The sequence below is a fragment of the Hyperolius riggenbachi genome, chromosome 4 (genome assembly GCF_040937935.1).
Source record: "Hyperolius riggenbachi isolate aHypRig1 chromosome 4, aHypRig1.pri, whole genome shotgun sequence".
Lineage (NCBI taxonomy): Eukaryota > Metazoa > Chordata > Amphibia > Anura > Hyperoliidae > Hyperolius > Hyperolius riggenbachi.
The window spans coordinates 201856657-201876714 of record NC_090649.1 but is presented as its reverse complement, the minus strand read 5'-3'; the positions used below and the strand labels follow the sequence as shown (position 1 = coordinate 201876714).

Below are 20058 nucleotides of genomic sequence, written 5' to 3'. Positions count from 1 at the left end.
AAATAAGCCCCTAAATTGTGACAAAGTTGCAGAACAGAAAAACAAGCAATGCATGCTGTAGCAAATACATAATTGTCCAGGGCTTCACAGGTAGACAAACTCATCACTTACTACTGGCTGTTTCCTTGTAGTTTTGTTTTTTTGTTTATTCTGTACAAGATGCCACCCCTTGCTCGAGTCCTTTGACTAAAAAAGGAGGATTCTGAGAAAATGAAAACATTGCATCCCAGCATAAAAACATTATGGGCTGGTTCACACTGGGCACTTTGGCAGTGCTTTGCTGATCGCCGGCAATCAGCAAAGCGCTGCTGCTAATGCAAGTCAATAGTAGTGTTCACCAGTTATTAGCAATTTGCTGAAATCTCAAATGGTGCATGCAGCATTTTTGGAGCAACTGCATTTCAATGTTAAATAACAAAACACAATCACTCTAAAATCACTTTCCTGTACAGTGAGAAAAAGAAAAAAAAAAAAAAAAAAAGAAGGCGTTTTGCCAAAGTGCCCAGTGTGAACTAGACCTATCCCATCTGTGAAGCACAGTGGTGAGTGCGTTTTGGTTTAGGCCAATGTTGCTGCATCTGGGCCTGGAATGCTTGCTATTCATTAGTTGGGCAATGGATTCAAGAAAATAGGATTACATAACTGGCTTTTAATAGCTCTCCTTGGTCTTATACGATATCTGTGTTAAACCATTTGGCATACAGGGCACCTCTAAAATATGCACATAACTTTTTTTCTCCCATATGTACAGAGCCTTAGGAGATGCCAAGTCCTGAGAAAAACCGATGGCAGCGATGAGCAATTTTGGGCGCTGTCAAAAAAGACGGAGCACAAATTACTATAATTACATCTTTTCCCACTATCCACGGTGACCTGGACGGGGAATAGTATTTAACGCCGCCAGGACTTTTGCAGGAGCAGGGTGAGCCATTTTACAGCTTTACCCTGTACCCAAAACCAGCTTAATCATATGTACGCTGAGGGAGTGGGGCACAGGAGAACTGTAGTGAGAGGTATATGGAGGCTGCCATATTGATTTCCTTTTAAGCAATACCAGATCTGGCAGCCCTGCTGAGCTATTTGCCTGCAGTAGTGTGAATCACATCAGAAACATGCATGCAGCTAATCTTTGTCAGATCTGACAAAAAATGTCAAACATCTGATCTGCTGCACGCTTGTTCAGGGTCTAGGGCTAAAAGTATTAGAGGCAGAGGTTCAGCAGGGCAGCCAGGCAACGGATATTGCTTAAAAGGAAGTAAATATGGCAGCCTCCATATACCTCTCACTACAGTTCTCCTTTTAAATGTAGCGGTCAGGCATAAAATAAAATCAATTCTTTATTTTTATCTGGTAAACAAGTAATAAGGATGCTAACTGGGCAATCCAAAAGTTTAAATCACCCTTACTTTTCTTCCCCAGTTTCCCTGGCTCTCATTTGGTACATCTGCCGCACAGAGGAAGTTGCAGGGCATGCTGGATTTTCTTTTTTTCTTCTTTACTTTCCCCTCAGACATAACTAATGCAGCCTGATTGGCTGAAGCCTCTTTCCCTTGCGGTTTCCCCTCCCATACCTCTGTTCCTATCTGATTGGCCAATATGATGCAATCAAGATGGCACCGGACTCTGACGCCACGGCCACAGGGCTCCGGACTTTACTTTTTTCACGCTAATCCACCCCTGCTGCACTCACCCGATCTCTTTCTGGGGAACGGGCGAGCATTGCGGGCTGCCCAGCGGATCGGGGATGTCGGAGGCTTCGAGCTCCAAAGTGGACTGTCACAGCCAAGGGCCAGGACGGGCACCATGCAGCCAAGCATTGCTCGCTGCCTCCGCTCCCATCTCCACTCAACTTCCGATGCTGCCCTGGAGAGAACGTCTGTCGGCAATGTGTCTTGCCACTGCTGCAGACCTAGTCAGCCTGCTCCACCATCGCCACGACCTGCAGCCCCCGGGACAACCTCTACAGCCCAATCTGCAGATGCAGGTAGATTCTTGCTGCCAGCAGGCCCCATCCCCGGATCGGCGGTCCGCCACTATCCATCTTTTGGGCTGCTCAGGCCCTACCAAGTGGTTCCGCTGGCCACTGGGGGAGCTACAAACCCTCCCGGGTGGTCCCATCCTTTGCAGTGTCCCCAGAGCAGGGTTGAGCTCAACACCGGCCACAGCCAGCTGCATCTCCGACAAACCAGCACTACTGCCTGAAGGCATCGCCATGTGGGGAAGGGACGCCGGCCCCTGCACCAACTACAGGAACTCAGCAGGCACCTGCCACTCCCCCAGCCTCTTCCGTGTAGCACCCGCACAGCTGGTCCACAGGATGCTGCCCCCTGCAGCTGCACCAACGAGGGCAGGCAAGACCTGGCCACACAAGCAGCTCTCCATCGTCGCTGCCAGAACTGGTACCAGCGTTGTCCATCCACTGGCGCGGTAAGCCACTGATCCCCCACACGGCCTGGTCCTAGTATCAAATAACCCAGCATAGTCCCCGGGTGCTCACCTCCACAGCTGCCAGAGCCACAGACACTGAACGCCTATGTTCCACCATCATGCCAGGTCTCCTGTGCCCACAGACCTTTGTTGCTCTCTAGGCCTCCAGCCTAAGGCCATGGACTAGAGCCTCTACACCATAGGCACATAAAGGGTGCCAGAGGCCATTTGCTCCACCATCAAGCTGGGTGCCCGCAGCCCCTCTGTTGGACCTTATACCACCAGACTGGCCGACCGCACTGACTAGGCCACAGTCAGGGCTAATGTCCAGCCACTGGGACATGTAACAGCATGCGCAGTAGAGCACGGAGGACGTCCGATGACGTCAGAGCGCCGGCGTGGGACGCAGAAGTTCCGGGCCTTGGAGCGCAGAAGAGCCCGACCTGGCAGCCGGCCTGGCCAGGTCGGCCACCGGAGACCACCGGGAGTCTGCGGAGCGGCGGCGAGGGCACCTCCTGCCTGCCACGGGCTGGAGGAAGCCCCAGGTAAGTGGAATTTGATTTTTATTTTTTACCCACCCTCCCTGAACCTTTCCTTTAATAAAGCATGGAGTAATCTCCAGAAATACTGTGCAGTAAGCAAAAGAAAAAAAATATATATACCACCTCCGATGCTTTATGGAATCTGGACCGAATAGCTAGTGTCCGAAAAGGTTAACTGTGTTAGTATCAAAGGCAGTTGTAGTAGCATGTGCCAAATTGGCTTAATCATTTCTTCATTGTGCTGGGATATAATAGCAGAAGAACAGGTTTTCTGTCCATACATGATAGGTGAAAGGGAATAGGATGCTCCGCCTTAAAAGTCAACTGTAATGAGAGGGATATGGAGAATGCCATATTTATTTCCTTTTAAGCAATACTAGTTGCAAGGCTATGCCGCTGATCCTTTGCCTTTTAATGATTTTAGCCATAGACCCTGAACAAGCATGCAGAAGATCAGGTGTTTGACATTGTCAGATCTGACAAGATTAGCTGCATGCTTTTTCTGGTGTTGTTCAGACACCACTGCAGCTAAGTAGACCAGCAAGACTGCCAGTCAACTAGTATTGTTTAAAATTAAAAGGGCAGCCTCCTTATTCTTCTCACTTGAGTTGTCCTTTAAGGATCTGTGAGGCATCTCCCTACACCCCCCCCCCCCCCCCCCCCCCCCAATTTAGGACCACGTCATTATACTATTCTATACTACTGGCACAGTATTTCGGTACAATAGAGTCTGGCAGAAACACATTTGGATCTGTGAGGGTGACGCTATTGAGTATAGCGTTAAAGCTGACCTGAACTCTGCTCTAAAAGATACACCACAGCATAATAACCTTTAAACAAAACACCACAGCATAATAACCTTTAAACAAAACACAGCTTTTTTCCAGCCGATACAAATCCTAAAATAAATCTGCAGTGTTTCTACTTCCTGATTCATGGAAGCAGACATGTTTACAGCCTGTGCTTTTAAATAGGCTTATCTACCATAGGCAGTCATGTGACAGAGGGGAGATCAAATTACAACTAGTGATTAGACATAAATGAGGGGGAATTACACAGGCTAAACTCTTTAAATACATACAGGGTGCATTTCTGTTTTCCTTGTGTCCTGTGCAAGAATTCAGGTCCACTTTAACTAGCTGCAACCAGGCACCAAGACATCAATCTACTATGGAAACATGGCACCTAACAAACATGCTCAACTATACTATAGTACTATAGCCAGGCTTTTAGCACCAGGTTGCTTTAGGGCTCGTTTCCACTATCGCGAATCCGCATGCGTCCAACGCATGCGGATTAGCACATGTAATGCAAGTGGATGGGCCGGTTTCCACTGTAGCGTTCAGGTGCGTTTTTTTTCAGCGGTGAAAAAACACACAAAAGAGCCGCAGAATTTGCCTGCGAGTGGAATGCATGCGAATCGCCGCTAATGTATTTAATAGGAAATTCGCATGCCGTTTTGGTATGTTAATTTTCATGCGAATTTGCATGAAATCAATGGAAAAGCACACCGGCATTGCCATGGTAAAATTCGCATACATCGTCATCCATGCAAATTTTCATGCAGATTCGCACGAAAATTCGTATGCACACGCATGCATCTTGCCGCAGCAATTTCACAACGCAATAGTGGAAACGAGCCCTTAACCCACCGCCTATGATACTCCGGTGCCTAAATTACCTCCCTTTGCTATATTATAGCCAAGTGCCTACTACTAACACTTCTCTACTCCACCAAATAGCCAGAGTTCACTTAGACTGTAATTTGGGTGCTGGAGTTCATACACACTAGGGTTTGCTATAGCGGTTAATTGCCTAGCAGTCTATAGTGGTGGCCAAAGTACCAAATGCACTTTGCACCCATTTCAAATGCTTCAGTTTGACCCCCAGTAGGTGGCAGGGGCTGTGGAGTTGGTACAAAAATCATCCAACGCCTCAGCTTATAAAACCAGTGACTCCAGGTACCCAAAATTGCTCCGACTCCAACTCCACAGCCCTGGTAGGAGGCACACATTTTTCCAAGCTCCAGTGAAATACAGGCCACACACTGCACCACACAGGTGCAGTGAAGCATACTGTGCTGTACCAGAGAACATGCGTGTGCGTTCACAGGCGCAGTGAAACATACTTTTAGTGTACTGTACACATCACACCGCATGCATTCCACACGATCTGACCTTTCCCCTCCATTGTGATCCTGTTTTTTACAGAATACGCAATGCCCGACTGTGAAACTAACCTTAAAGTAAACCAGAGACGGGATAATTAAAAGATTTGATACTTACCCGGGGCTTCCTCCAGCCTCCTAAGCACGTGCAAGTCCCTCGCCGCCCTCCCGTGGTCTGCCGTTCAGCCGCAATCAGCCCCAGTAACTGGCTCAGTCGGGGTCTTCTGAATTTGGATTGGCCAATTTACCAACAATCTGTAGAGTGCCGGGACCCCCAAAGTGCAGCGCAACCCTGCGCAGGCGCACTCAGTTTAAGGCGGAAATAGCTGAACCGAATCATATCCGCTGTACTGCACAGGCACAAGTCCTTTTCGTCTGTGCAGTAGAGTGGATACGATCGGGCTCAGCCATTTCCGCCTAGCCGGAATGAAGAACCGCTAGTGCACCTGCGCAGGATCACGGAGAGGTAAATAAATTACCGCTTGTCAAGCTTGTCGGGGTGGTTGCAGAGGAGCAACTGCTGGATTCCGACAAGCTTCAGAGGTCGGGGAAGCCTCTTTGGGAACGAGGCTTCCCCCTTCGGAGGCAAGTATCCCCCAGAGGGTGTTTTCTAAGTCACAGGGTCTCTTTAAAAGCCCCATCTACAGGGTACAATTCCATGTGCGTTCGATTGAATCGATTAAATCCGACATGTCCGATCAGGACTCGAAAAATAGTGTGGTTGATTCTGCATTGATAACCAAAATCAACCACACTAATCGATTGCACGTGGAATTGTAACGTGTAGATGGGGCTTAAGATAGCCAAGCAACGTGATGGGGCTTAAGACAGCCAAACAATTTGCATTGTTTGAAAATAAACTAATGTCAGCCTCCATATACACTGATCGGTTTCAGTCATTGATCGATCAAAAATTGATTCTATCAAATATAAATCAATTGAACTGCAGCAGATTTCGATCGATTTGATCTGACAGGATGGAAAATCTAGGTCGATCTGCAATCTAGGTCGATCTGCTGCTGGCAGCAGATTGATGGCCCATAGAGCTGCATTGGATCTAATGGTCCGATACTGCATTTAGATCGATTTCCAATAGATTTAATTCTGAAATCTATTGGAAATCTGTTCCTGAATCCAGGGCTGTGGAGTCGGTCCAAAAATCCACCGACTCCTCAGTTTAGGATTCCACCGACTCCGACTCCACGACTCCGACTCCTCTAATTTGCATATTACAATTTTGTTGATTAAAAGTATGTAACATGAAATTCGTCTCTTAACTGCCAACGCTTAGGAATTTTACAAGACAACTGAAGTGAGAAGGATATGTAGACTACTATATTTATTCCCTTTAGACTAAAACTAGTCCTTGGTAAGAGTACTTGTAAAAGGTACAAACCGGAACAAAGAACATCTATCAGGGGGGTGTGGCTTAACACCGGAGAGGAATGGCTGCCTGAGTTCTGAGCTCCTGACCCAGACGTCGCTAAACTAAGCTGTTACAGCTCCCACCCGCACCTATACCTGGCAATGAGCAGACGAACTCGAGGACAAACAGCTGCTGGTACTCCGAGAGACTCCCAAAAGAAATTTGGTCGCAGTCTTCCAGATTTATTCCGCTCACAAATCGGAGAAGAAAGCCGCGGCCTCCTCTTCCAAGATGGCGCCGGCCCGTGCTGTATCGCCCGCTGGATCGGCTACCTCCAGAGGATCTTCTGAGCGTGAGTACGAACGCCCAGCCAAACGAAGAGACTCAGTGACATATGCCCATATGAGAGGCTTTGCTGAGGATATAAAAGCTACATTCACAGCTGCAATAGCGGAGATGAGGGAGGACATGGCAGCAATCGGCACGCGGCTTGATACCATAGAGTCAGCAGGGTCCAAGAGAGAAAAAAAGATAAAATCCCTCACTAAGATAGCCTATACACACGATACTAGATTTATTGACCACCAGCGTCACCTCGAAGACCTCGATAACAGAGGCAGGAGATCCAATATCAAGAGTCCGAGGCGTTCCGGAATCCGTAACTGCGGAGCAGATACCTGCAGCCTTAACCGCCATCTTTAATGAGCTGCTGGGGCGCCCAAGAGAGCAGGAGATCGAGCTAGTACGAGCTCACAGGGCCCTGCGTCCCCAAAGGGGAGAGAGTGATCCCCCCCGTGACATTATCTGCTGCTTACAATCATTCCCCTTAAAAGAGGAAATCATGAAAGCTGCAAGGGGCCAAGATGTGGTGATGTTTAATGAAGCTCAGATAGCGCTTTTCCAAGACCTGTCCCCAATAACATTAGATCAACGTAAGGCCCTGAAACCTTTGCTACTGCTTCTCACGGAAAAGAATATCCGATACAGGTGGCGTTTCCCTTTTGCACTCTCGGTTACAATAGATGAACGTACTCACTCATTGAAAATGCCCTCTGAACTGGAGGAATTCTGTGCGGCCCTGAGCATCTCAGTCCCTAAATTGCCACTATGGTACGCAGGCTTCCTGCCTCCCTTACAAGAGCCGGACAATACCATCATGTCCCAGGAGAGCAAGACCCGTCATACCCCTGCTAAGCAATCCAAACAGGGACGTAAATCCTCAAGCAAGCAAGGGTCTCAAAGGGACCTCTGACTCTGATCAAGCCTCTCAAGCAGAATGAGTCTACTTAGTTGGCTGGCAATATGTGATTAATCATATGCACCCCTTTTTTCTTTTCCCATCCTTGATTTTAGGTGGACTATAAGGTTAACTTCACCATCTCTCGGAGACTAAACCAAATTCTTATTGTTAAAAACGGCTGACTGTCCCGATATATGTTAATGTTATAATGCTTTATGATGTTTTGGTTTTATACAGGTGGGGACTACGTCCCTGATGCGGCGCAGCCGTCCCATGGACTGGCTGAGGCTGCACACGGGGACAGAACTTATTTAAACTTAATAGGTCTGGGTCTCTACAGAACTTTTGGGTTAATATTGTACTGTGTTTTATACTCTTTCAACAGTGATTTTTGACTTGTCTTTATTCCCCGAGTTGATAAGTTTAACCATCCTCCCTGGTTTTTTTCTACACCTCCCCAACAGGGAGCTTGACTCTCTGTCTTTTTCTCACACGCTAAGTGACACGCCGCTCATAGCCAGGTGTGTCACGTGAGTATTCTCTAGCCTTTGCACTTTTTTGCATAAAGCGAAGCTGATTGACGCTTACGCTCCGATCCCAGAGTAGACCTAACCTTTCAGACCTACATCACGAGCTCTATACGATTTCCTTAGCCTACATAATATGATTATTTTGTCTGCTCTTCTACTGACCTGGCCCTTTTTTTTTCATAACTTGCAGTATGTCCCAGTCCAGCTCCCCCCACCACTCTCCCTGGAAAATCGTATCATGCAATACTAATGGCCTTAATATTCCTGAGAAAAGGTCAAAATTTTTGTCCTTTATAAGGCAGGAACATGCTACTTTTGCCTTTTTTCAAGAGACCCACTTTCGTCAGGATGCGGTCCCCAAATTCTACGATAGATTCTATCCGACCCACTATCACGCAACCTCCCCCTTACAGAAGGCAAAGGGAGTGTCTATCCTTATCCATAGATCTATACACTTTCAGTTGATATCCCAACTAAGTGACCCGGAAGGTAGATACCTCTTCTTGCAGGGAAAGATCCATGACAGAGATGTGACGCTGGCATCCATTTACAGTCCAAATACCAATCAGGTCAGTTTCTTCAAAACAGTGATAGACACGTTACTACTATTTTCCAAAGGGATGCTGATTCTAGGGGGGAGATCTTAATTTGCCACTAAACCCCCTCCTGGACACGTCAAATGGTACCTCAGCCATGAGATACAAAGACCTTAAAAAAATTAAAGACCAGCTAGACTGTCTTTGGTAGATATGTGGAGGCTTCTACACCCCAAAGACAGAGACTATTCCTTCTTTTCGGCTACCCACAAAAAATACTCAAGACTAGACTACCTGTTCTTACAACAGAGAGATGCCTCCTTGGCTACTCAAGCCTCAATTGGGATCCAGTCTTTGGCGGACCATGCTCCGGTCTCTTTATCAATCAACCCGCCTTGGACAGCCCCTACCTCTTTCTGCTGGAGACTAAACCCCTTCTTATTAACTGACAAAAATAATATAGAGCTGCTAAGGAGACATCTGTCTGAATTTTTCATGACAAATCAAAACAATGAACAATCAGACTTGCTTATATGGGAAACACATAAACCCTATATTAGGGGACAGCTAATCCGCATGGGAGCTAGGGCCAAAAGAGAGAGACAGGCTGCCATAGACCACTTATACACACGCATTCGTAAATTAGAAAACCAGCACAAAAAATCCTTACAAGACAAGACTTTAGAGGAACTAGCTACCCTTAGATCCCAGCTATCCTCCTCCCTATCATATGGGGTTAGACGCAAGTTCCTACTTGCTAATGGCACCTTTTATCAACATGCCAATAAATGCGGCACATTACTAGCCAAGGCCCTTAGGGAAAAACCGGCTAAAACACATGTGAAATCCATCATCAACGCAAAAGGGGAGAAGAAATTTACCATTCCTGATATAGCGGAAGAATTCCCCAAATTTTATCACTCTTTATACAACCTTCAGACTCCCACTTTAGGCAAAAACTCCACTCTCACCAGAAAACAGGCAATTTCTCAATTTCTAGAAAAATATGGCCTGGCCTCTCTTGATCCTAAAGAACGAGACAACCTCAATGACCCCATTACAGAGGAAGAGTTTTATTTAGCTGTAAAAGGACTAAAACCAAATAAAAGCCCAGGCCCAGACGGCCTTACGGCCCAATATTACAAACTCTATGCAGACACCTTGTGCTCCCATTTTCTAGATGCTTTTAATAAAATTACGGAGTCAGCTACTCCATCGAAGCAACTCTTAGAAGCACATATAACGGTAATTCAGAAGCCAGATAAGGACCCACAGTCCTGTGCTAGCTACCGTCCCATCTCTCTTCTAAATACTGACCTGAAGCTTTTTGCCAAAATCCTGGCTAATAGAATATTACCTATTTTAGAGTCTAGGATCCATCCCGACCAGGTTGGTTTCCTACCAGGGAGAGAAGCAAGAGATGGGACGATGCGAGCTATAGGTGTACATGCATGGCTAACTCGGCATTCGTCGGAGGGATTTTTCCTCTCGACCGATGCGGAGAAGGCTTTTGATAGGGTTGCGTGGGACTTTCTTAAAGCCTCCCTAGAGCATATGGCACTGGGAAAACAAATGCTTAATTGGATCTCCCTACTGTACGCCAACCCCACGGCAAAGGTCAAGGTGAATGGCTTTCTATCAGACTCCTTTCAACTGGCAAATGGCACCCGACAAGGGTGCCCTTTATCACCTTTAATTTTTATTACAGTTCTGGAGCCTTTTTTAAACTGGGTCAGAGAGGACACGAACATCAAGGGCATACATATGGGTGGGAAAGAGCACAAGGTGTCTGCATTTGCAGATGACCTATTATTTTTTCTATCTTCTCCTAACACTACCCTACCTATTCTCCTAGAAAAAATGAAACATTTTGGAATCTTGTCTAACTACAAAATTAACCTAGCTAAATCTTCAGCTTTAAATATTTCTCTTCCTTCTTTGACATTTGAACACCTGAAATCAGTTTTCCCTTTCCAATGGGCAAAAACTTCGCTGCGATATCTAGGCATCCAGATACCTATTAAACTTACACAGCTTATAGATTTGAACTTCCTCCCAATCATTAAAAGTGTAATTGCTGATATCCAGAAGTGGGGCTCTTTACCCCGCTTGTCTTGGTTTGGACGCATTGCTTCCATAAAAATGAACGCACTACCACGTATTCTATATGTGAGTCAAGCAGTACCTGTCTATCTTTCTCAGAAATACTTTGCATCCCTACAATCCGCCATTAATAAATTCATTTGGGACAAGCGCCCAGCTAGAATCAAGCACTCTATACTCGCTCTTGACAAAACTGAAGGAGGCTTGGGACTCCCAAATATCTACAAATACCATCAGGCTGCGGTCCTTAGCAGAATACTAGAGTGGTGTTACCCTTGCTCCACTAAAAGATGGATCCAGACAGAACAGGCCTTTTCTGCCATACCACTAAACAAGATCCCCTGGCTACCTCAATCTTGCCTACCCGATCTTATAAAAGCAAATCCACTGATGCTAGCCACAATAAAAACCTTCCAGCAGTTCACCTCCAAAGGCAGCCTGTCCACTCTCCCAGGCCCTTTAACCCCAATAATCGACAACCCGGAATTCCCACCAGGTCTCGAGAATTCCTTCTTAACAGGACTGAAATCTAGAGATATCAGACTTAGAGACGTGTCCAGGAGGGGTGCTCCCATTCCTATTAAGAATCTGACAATTTTTGAGGAAGGAATGACATGCCCCCAGTGGGCCTACTTACAATTAAAAAGCTTCATCAATTCCGCCTCCAAAAAAGGTAATCTATCAAGAAAACTGACGGACTTTGAAATTAAAGCATCATCTAGTCTCCCCCAGCGTCACTCTGTGTCATGGATGTACAAAGCTCTTTTATATTTAGAAGCCCCTGAAAGACTTCCCTACCAGGAAAAATGGGACCAAGCCCTAGGGAAAACTCTCTCTGAGGAGCAATGGGACCACATCCTGACGAATTCTCACAAAGGCACAATTAATATTAGCACACAAGAGTTGAACTACAAACTCATATCCCATTGGTACAACACGCCTGCCAAACTTAAAAGCATGGGCCTATCCGATAACGATAAGTGCTGGAGATGTGGGAACACGGGAGGGGACCTCATACACATCTTTTGGACCTGCCCTAAAATAATTAACTACTGGCACCAGGTTCACACTTGGGCAAAAAAAATCTCCATTGACATCCCTTTCACCCCAGAGACATATTTACTTCATGAAATCCCTTTTTCATTTAAATCCTACAAAAAGTGTATACTCATACACCTAATTAACGCAGCTAAAGCTATAATCCCTGTACTTTGGAAATCAGAGAACCCCCCGGCCATTGCCCAATGGTGGGATAGAGTGAATCGAATAGCTGATATGGAGGAGATAGTTCTTACAGCCCAAGACAGGGTAGACAACTACATTAAAACATGGGCCCTATGGTATGACTTTCGTGACTCATCTGATTATAAGTTAGTGATGCAAAAATCTTAAACCAATTACACTGCTCAAGAAACGGTTACTCTGACCGAATGTGTTAAAGCTTTGTTCCATGCTATTTCTCTATAGACAACTGATGTTAGCTTACTACATGTTAAGATTTAATACGCCTTTGAATATAGGACTTATCCTTGTACACCTATATACATGCTCTTACCATCTTTGTATGTTATTTGATCATTTTCACTTAATAAAGCTTGAATGTGAAAAAAGAACATCTATCAGGCCCTAGGCAATGTAAGAATGATGTGCAGGTACTCTGCAGGGGAATGAGGAGATTGTAAACAGACAACACCTCTGTGTTCAATGTGCACAGCATTCTCAGTGGATTCCCTGCAGCTCTGAGGGGAGTGCATATGTAGAGTATAGTACTACTGTGTAACAAAGTAAACCTGAGACAGATGAAATTAAAGTTTTATACATACCTGGGGCTTCCTCCAGCCACCTTCAGGATAATCAGTCCCTCGTTGTCCTCCTCCACCACCTGGATCTTCTGCTATGAGTCCAGGTACTTGAGCCAGTCAGGCGTAGTGCGCATGCACACACTCCGCCGCCAGGAGCATACTACACCTGTGCAGCACTATTGCGCAGGTGCAGAATGTTCCTGGCTGTGGGAGCGGCATGCGGCCGGACAGCGCTGACTGGCTGAATTACTAGGACTCATAGCAGAAGATCCGGGTGGTGGAGGACAGCGAGAGACTGATTAGCCTGAAGGGGGCTGGAGGAAGCTCCAGGTATGTATAAAAAAAAAAAACTTTACTTTTCATCCGTCTCAGTTACCCTTTAATTTGTAGTCACCAAACCAAATTTTAATAACATATCACATTATTTGATTTCATCAGCAAAGGGAGTGCATACATTTGCATAAATCAGCATCAATGGAGAATTATTTCCATCTCATTGACCATCTCTATTAGTGACACGGCTACACATCAGGCTTTATTCTTACAGCATAGATGTTATTTAGTATATAATAATAATAATAATAATAATAATAATGGCAGTATTTGTATAGCGCCTTTCTCCTGTCGGACTCAAAGCGCTTGCGAGGCAGCCACTAGAGCGCACTCAGTAGGCAGTAGCAGTGTTAGGGAGTCTTGCCCAATGAACTCCTTACTGAATTACTGGCTTACTGAACAGGCAGAGCCGAGATTCGAACCCAGGTCTCCCATGTCAGAGGCAGAGCCCTTAACCAGTACACCATCCAGCCACTGCTCTTATATATAAGAGATTTCTGTGTACACATCATATATACAGTCACAATCAGATATGTATATCTAACCTTAAAAATACGGGGACTGCTTTATTGAAGCAGCACAAGTAACTAATTTTGATTAGTTTATTTCATTTTTGTGGACTAAGCACAGCTATTACTGTATATATACACATTATTTTTAATAACTTATCTGAGAAATAGAACATTTTATCATATTTTCTATTTTAATTACAGTTACAAATTCATTAGGAGTCAGTGCATTTTTTCCCGACTCCGACTCCAGGCACCCAAAATTGCCCGACTCCACGACTCCGACTCCACAGCCCTGCCTGAATCAGGTAGATTCAACTTGACAGGCATCTGACAGAAATCTGATGGTGGAATCTGCTGCAAATCTATAAGTGTATGGCCACCTTTACTTCAGGTGTCCTTTAAAAATGTAAAAAAGGTGTGGCTGAATGAAGCATAAAAGGGTACACAGTACCTGGAGAATTCAGTACAAAGAGCAAAGAGGAGTGTACATTACAGGATCTTACACAAACCTCAACTGACCTGACTACAGTAAACTATACTCTGGCTTATTTACAATAGATTAAAGCACCCTTTACATTCAGGTTTTATTCTGGGCTGAACACACAACCATCACAAGTCTGTGTCTGATCAGTTTATAAAGAGAGCATGTTTTCTTCAATAGAGAAGAGATGTACTTACCGTATTTTTCGGACCATAAGACGCACTTTTTCTCCCCCCAAAATGGGGGAAAAAAGTCACTGCGTCTTATGGTCCGGATGCAGAAATTTTGGCCAAGTGCCTGTCCCCTGTTCTGAGTCCCCCATCTGCTTTGTTGTACCCCGTGCGCTGCACCGTGTCCCCTGCTATGTCCCTGTGTCTCTAGGGGCCCCCGGGGTAATATGTTACTAGGACAGGTTGTACCTGGGCGGAGTGAGAAGCGATCGCAGTATGCGCCGATCACAGCCCGCACCGAGAAGGGCAGAGAGCGGCAGAGCATCCCAGCTGACGTGCAGACCGGTGGCTTACAGCATAACGGGGCCACAGTGGCGAAATAAGTAGCGGTAACCGTCCACAGAAAAGCCGCTGGCTGGTCCGTGCACGCTGCTGAAGCCTATCTCTCGTCACTTCCGCATTAGTGACATAAGCGGAAGTGATGAGAGATAGGCTTCAGCAGCGTGCACGGACCAGCCAGCGGCTTTTCTGTGGACTGTTACCGCTACTCATTTCGCCACTGTGGCCCCGTTATGCTGTAGCCCGTCTGCACATCAGCTGGGATGCTCTGCCGCTCTCTCCCCTCTCTTTGTGTGGGCTGTGATGGTGCGGGCTGCGATCGCTGCAGCTGTCGGATCCGGATGACTTTTCCCTCCTCCTCGGTCAGCTGGGAAGCTCTGCCGCTCTTTCACCTTCTCTGTGCGGGCTGTGATGGTTCGGGCTGCGATCGCTGCAGCAGTCAGACCTGGATGACCTCTCTTTCCTCCTCGGTCAGCTGGGATGCTCTGCCGCTGTCTCCCCTTCTCGGTGCGGGCTGTGATGGTGCAGGCTTTCATCGTTGCAGCTGAGTAATCCGGATGGCTTCCCTCTCTGCCCAGGTACAAAGTGTCCCTCACTCCTGAGCTGCACATTACCCGGGGGCCATGGGTGCCACATGCTTTTCCCAAGGATGATAACTTGCTTGGGGGACAGGGAAGGGGTGTGCTGCTGGCTGGCAAGGTGTCATGTGCTGGCGAGGGCATATCATATAGTGAGTGGACGAGGGACAGTCTGGGCAGGGGTGTTATTTGCTTTAGGGGGCAGGGTGTCATGAGCTAGGGGGTAGAGGGACAGGGGTGTCTTGCTGTGGGGATAGGTGCTGTTTTTAAAGGGGAAGAGAGCTCTGACTGGTGGGGGTAGGGGCAGGCACCATTTCAGTGTTTGCCATAGGTACCATATTACCCAGACACATCACTGCACACAAGACTCAGGCCAGGGGACACTCAGGATAGGGAACACAGAGGACAAGGGGACACACAGGACTCAAGACAGAGGAGGACAGAAGACAAAGAGGGGCACATATAAGGACACAAAAGGGACAAGGGGACACAGGGACATAATATTTGGGGGGAGAAGATACTGAAGATGCCAATGCACCATAGACGCACCAGGTTTAGTTAATATATATTTTTTCCCTGGTTTTTGTCCTCTAAACCTAAGTGCGTCTTATGGTCCGGAGCGTCTTATAGTCCGAAAAATACGGTAGGTATAAAATTTCAGAGTATTTGACATAAAGGGCTGGATCGGGACATCGGTCTGAAGCCTCATCTACACGGTACAATTTTCTATCAGATCGGATCTATTAAGGGGCCCATACACTTAACGATTTTCACGCCGATATACAGCAGATCGGATCACTGTGATCGTATCTGCTGTGAAATCATTGTGCAAATGCTGACCGAACAATTGATTTCAGCACAAAACTCGATCGTTCCCGTCGATCCCTCTGTGTGGAAGATTTCGCTCCATCGCCGGCGGGTCGGGAGTGTGTCGATAGCAGCGTTCGGATGTCCAACGACCGACGCTAGCGGCAATACATTACCTGCTCCACCATCACGTGTCCCCGCTGGGCTCCGGCAGGCTTCACTTCTTCCTGTTCCGACAGGAAGGTTAAACAGTAGAGCGCCCTCTACTGTTTAAAGGGGAACTGAAGTGAAAGTGACATGGTGGCTGCCATATTTATCTCCTTTTAAAAAATACTAGTTGCCTGGCAGCCCTGCTGATCTATCTGGCTGTAGTATTGTCTGAATCATACCAGAAATTAGCATGCAGCTATTCTTGCCAGATCTGACAATGTCAGAAACGCCTGATCTGCTGCATGCTTGTTCAGGGACTATGGCTAAAAGTATTAGGCCACATACACACATCAGACCATAGTCTTTTAAAAATGAAAGATCACAGACCAATCTTACCACTAGGGCTGCACGATTTTAGGGGGGGGGGGGGAAATCGAAATTGCAATTTTTCTCTCAGAAATTGCAATTTCGATTTTTCCGATTTTTTTTTAAATTCCTGCTTTTCGCACTTTGGGGGGGGAGGGCTTGGCTCACGGTCTGCACTGCCTGGTCCGCTGTCTGTAATATCTTGCTTCTGGCCCCGCTGTGCGCGGATTGGCCAGAAGCAGTGAATATGTATAAGTGTTAATGAGCGGGGGGCGGATCCACTAGAGCGAGCGGCCGGGCACATCATACAGCATTACCAATCACTGGCTAGCGATTGAATGACAGCAGCGGTAGGCGGAGCTGTACAGAGCATACAGCTCCGCCTACCGCTGCCGTCATTCCATCGCTAGCCAGTGATTGGTAATGCTGTATGATGTGCCCGGCCGCTCGCTCTAGTGGATCCGCCCCCCGCTCATTAACACTTATACATATTCACTGCTTCTGGCCAATCCGCGCACAGCGGGGCCAGAAGCAAGATATTACAGACAGCGGACTGAAAAACCGAAGGTACTGACGATCACCAGATCGTCTTGCCTTGAACTGTGGTTTCGGTTTTAAACCGAAAAACCGTGCGACCCTACTTACCACCCTTCATGTAGTATGAGAGCCATACTCTACACAGTCTTTTCTATGGAGCTGAACTCCACATCAGAAAAAAATCTTTGCAAGATGCTGCACACAAAGATGCTGTACAGACACAAAAGATCAGTATCTACAAAAGATCTGTTCCTGCCAAAAATCCATTCCTGCAAATTGCAATGATAGTCTATGAGATCTGCAGATCATCAGACACACCTTGTTTAACTGACATTCATCTGCAGATCAGACAAGCATCTGCAGATCTGAAAATCCATCCTGGTGGATCTGATCTGCAGATGAATGTCTCTAGAACAAGGTGTGTATGATGATCTGCAGATCTCAGACTATGAATGCATTTTGCAGGATCATATCTTTTGCAGGAACAGATCTTCGGCAGATAGTGATCTTTTGAATGTCTACAGCATCTTGCAAAGATTTCTGTCTGATGGGGAGTTCAGCTCCATAGAATAGACTGTGTAGAGTATGGCTCTCATACTACATGGAAGGGGGTAAAATTGGTCTGTGAGCTTTCATTTTCCAAAGACTATGGTCTGATGTGTGTATGAGCCTTTAGAGTCAGAGGATCAGCAGGATAGCCAGGCAACTGGTATTGCTTAAAAGGAAAGGCGGCAGCAGCTCCATAGATTGTGAATTGGTTTCATGGTGAAATCGATTCACAATCTGTTTGCAGTAAAGGCAGCCATACGATCCCTCTCTGATCAGATTCGATCAGAGAGAGATCTGTTGGTCGATCTGATGGCAAATCGACCAGTGTATGGCCACCTTTAGACAGATCTACTGGATAATTTCCAACCGGTCCAATCGGATTGCATTAGATTTTGGGTACATATCAAAGCAAAATATATCACAAAATTGATCTGAAATAATTTGGATGTGCACACAATGTAATTTCTTATTAGATCCATGTGACGGAAAACTGTACCGTGTAGGTGAGGCATAAAGTCTTATATAAGCAAAAACTGCTTCAGATTTAATAAATCCATCCATTTTCTATAGGCCCATTAACAGATTCTTCACAAGTACAAAAGCAGACGGATTTAAAAATAAGGCAGCCTTGTCCTTCGTCTGAATTCCAAGAATCACATGAAAGTCACATTGCAGCTTGTAACTACATTGTGCATAGCTTTGAACACTTGCTAAACTAAATGCTAAGCCGATTAAAACAAACATGTTATATTTATTTGGAAGACTAGTCGGCACAGAGACACATTCCTAGGAAGGGATTTGCAAAGCACAAAGTACCTGAAGATACAGCAGAGGAAATATAGTGCTATAGCATTTAGCTGAAGTCTTAAGAAATTAGCAGCAGTTACCATAGTTTGCTCAATGATGGTTTCCTAAAGGCACTAACTGATTTACAACCATGTGCGCCCTACACCAAACACTATAGACCTCTCTGACTACTCCTCTGTGTAACCTTGAGACACAATATCCTTGGCAATGACCTGCAGGGACGGTTAGCAGTAATCACACCCCTAACAACACTTATTTTCAGACACCTGACTGTAATTGAATAGAACAGGCTTCTACAATCTCCTGCAACTAAAGTGAAGGGCAAGTAGCTGAAGCAAATCACAACGAATGACAAAAAAAAAAAGAAAACCCCGGATAGATAGATAGGCATGTCTTTTGTGCAACTGTAAATGAACTTTCAGAAAGAAAAAACTCTATATTAGTTCCTACTATATCTCCGGGGGGAGAACAGAAACAAACACACACACTCTATATATATAGTTCCTACTATATCTCCGGGGGGGGGGGGGGGGGGTGGAAAGAGAGAGAAACAAGCAAACACACACACTTCTCCCAATCTATTGTTCCTCAAGGTGACATCTCATATTAGATCTGTCCATTTAGTTATTGCTTCCAGACATTACAATGCTGACTAAATAGTTTTACAGATAATTTTGCATTTATTTATTTATTTATAAAGCACCAACATATTACACAGCACTGAATTTGGCATTTGGTAACAAATTAATACATTTTTATTTTAAATGAATAATATTCTTATTTAAAGCTCATTCCAATGACACTACAGATTTGTGAGAAGGTACTGAAGATTCCAGATGCTGCAATCAAGAAACACTTTGCTAAAAGATTAAGCACGTGTTCCTACTGAATTCTATGGCTGCAGTGACAGCGTAGCAGAAGCACACATAAAGCTATCTTGCTGCAGCTTGAGTACAGCTTGCGCAAATAGGGGGGGGAAGGGGGGGGGACAACACTAGCCAGCCCGTTGTGAGCATTTTTAGCTCGGCAATGAAAGCTCGGGCACTGCTGGTGAAGGGCATGCGATAGAACACATGCAAGCGCTGTGGAGTGGCCAGGCAGCCACACGCGTGCGCCGCTCTGTCCCCCCGGACACACAATGAATGGAGTGTGATGAGAACACATTCACCCCGGACACACACAATGGATGGAGTGTGATGGCGAAAAAAAGCCCAACGCCCTTCCTTCAGCGCACACTGCAGCAAGCCATAGACAGCTGTCAGAAGCACCAGCCACACTCACCTCTTGTCTTGTCTAATGTCTCTCTACTGCATAACGTGCTCTGTCTTAATACGCCCCGGATCACGTACACACTAGAATCCGGCCCCCGCCCCGGAACTGATCCTACTCCCTGAAGATGCTGTGCTGCTGTAGTGTAGATAGAGATAGGCTGAATAGGGAGGCGGGTGTTGATCACCTGCTGTAGCTGGGGGTCGTCGTCGTCTTTGTATTACATAGACAGCTAGACTATTTGTGGTGTCTGCAGCGGAAGGCTAGCCTGATCGCGATGTGGATAAGATACATAGCTCCCAACTGTCCTATTTTCAGAGGGACCTTCACCCTTTGGGAAGTGGGAACTAAATCCCTTTGTCCTTCGTCTGTTCCTCATTTGTCCCTCTTTCAGGATATGTGTACAGATCCATGTAAATACTGTATATGTGTATTTCTACTGAAAAA

At 46.0% G+C, this 20058-nt stretch overlaps 1 protein-coding gene across 1 annotated transcript in view; it reads right to left on the bottom strand.

Annotated features, from left to right (window-relative positions):
* TFRC (transferrin receptor) overlaps positions 1-19706 on the bottom strand; it is a 79883-nt gene extending 60177 nt beyond the window's left edge. Inside the window, exon 1 of the mRNA XM_068281235.1 lies at positions 19624-19706. The gene's annotated coding sequence lies outside the window, so the exon portion shown is untranslated. The remainder of the gene's footprint in view (positions 1-19623) is intronic.
* Positions 19707-20058: the final 352 nt, after the last annotated feature.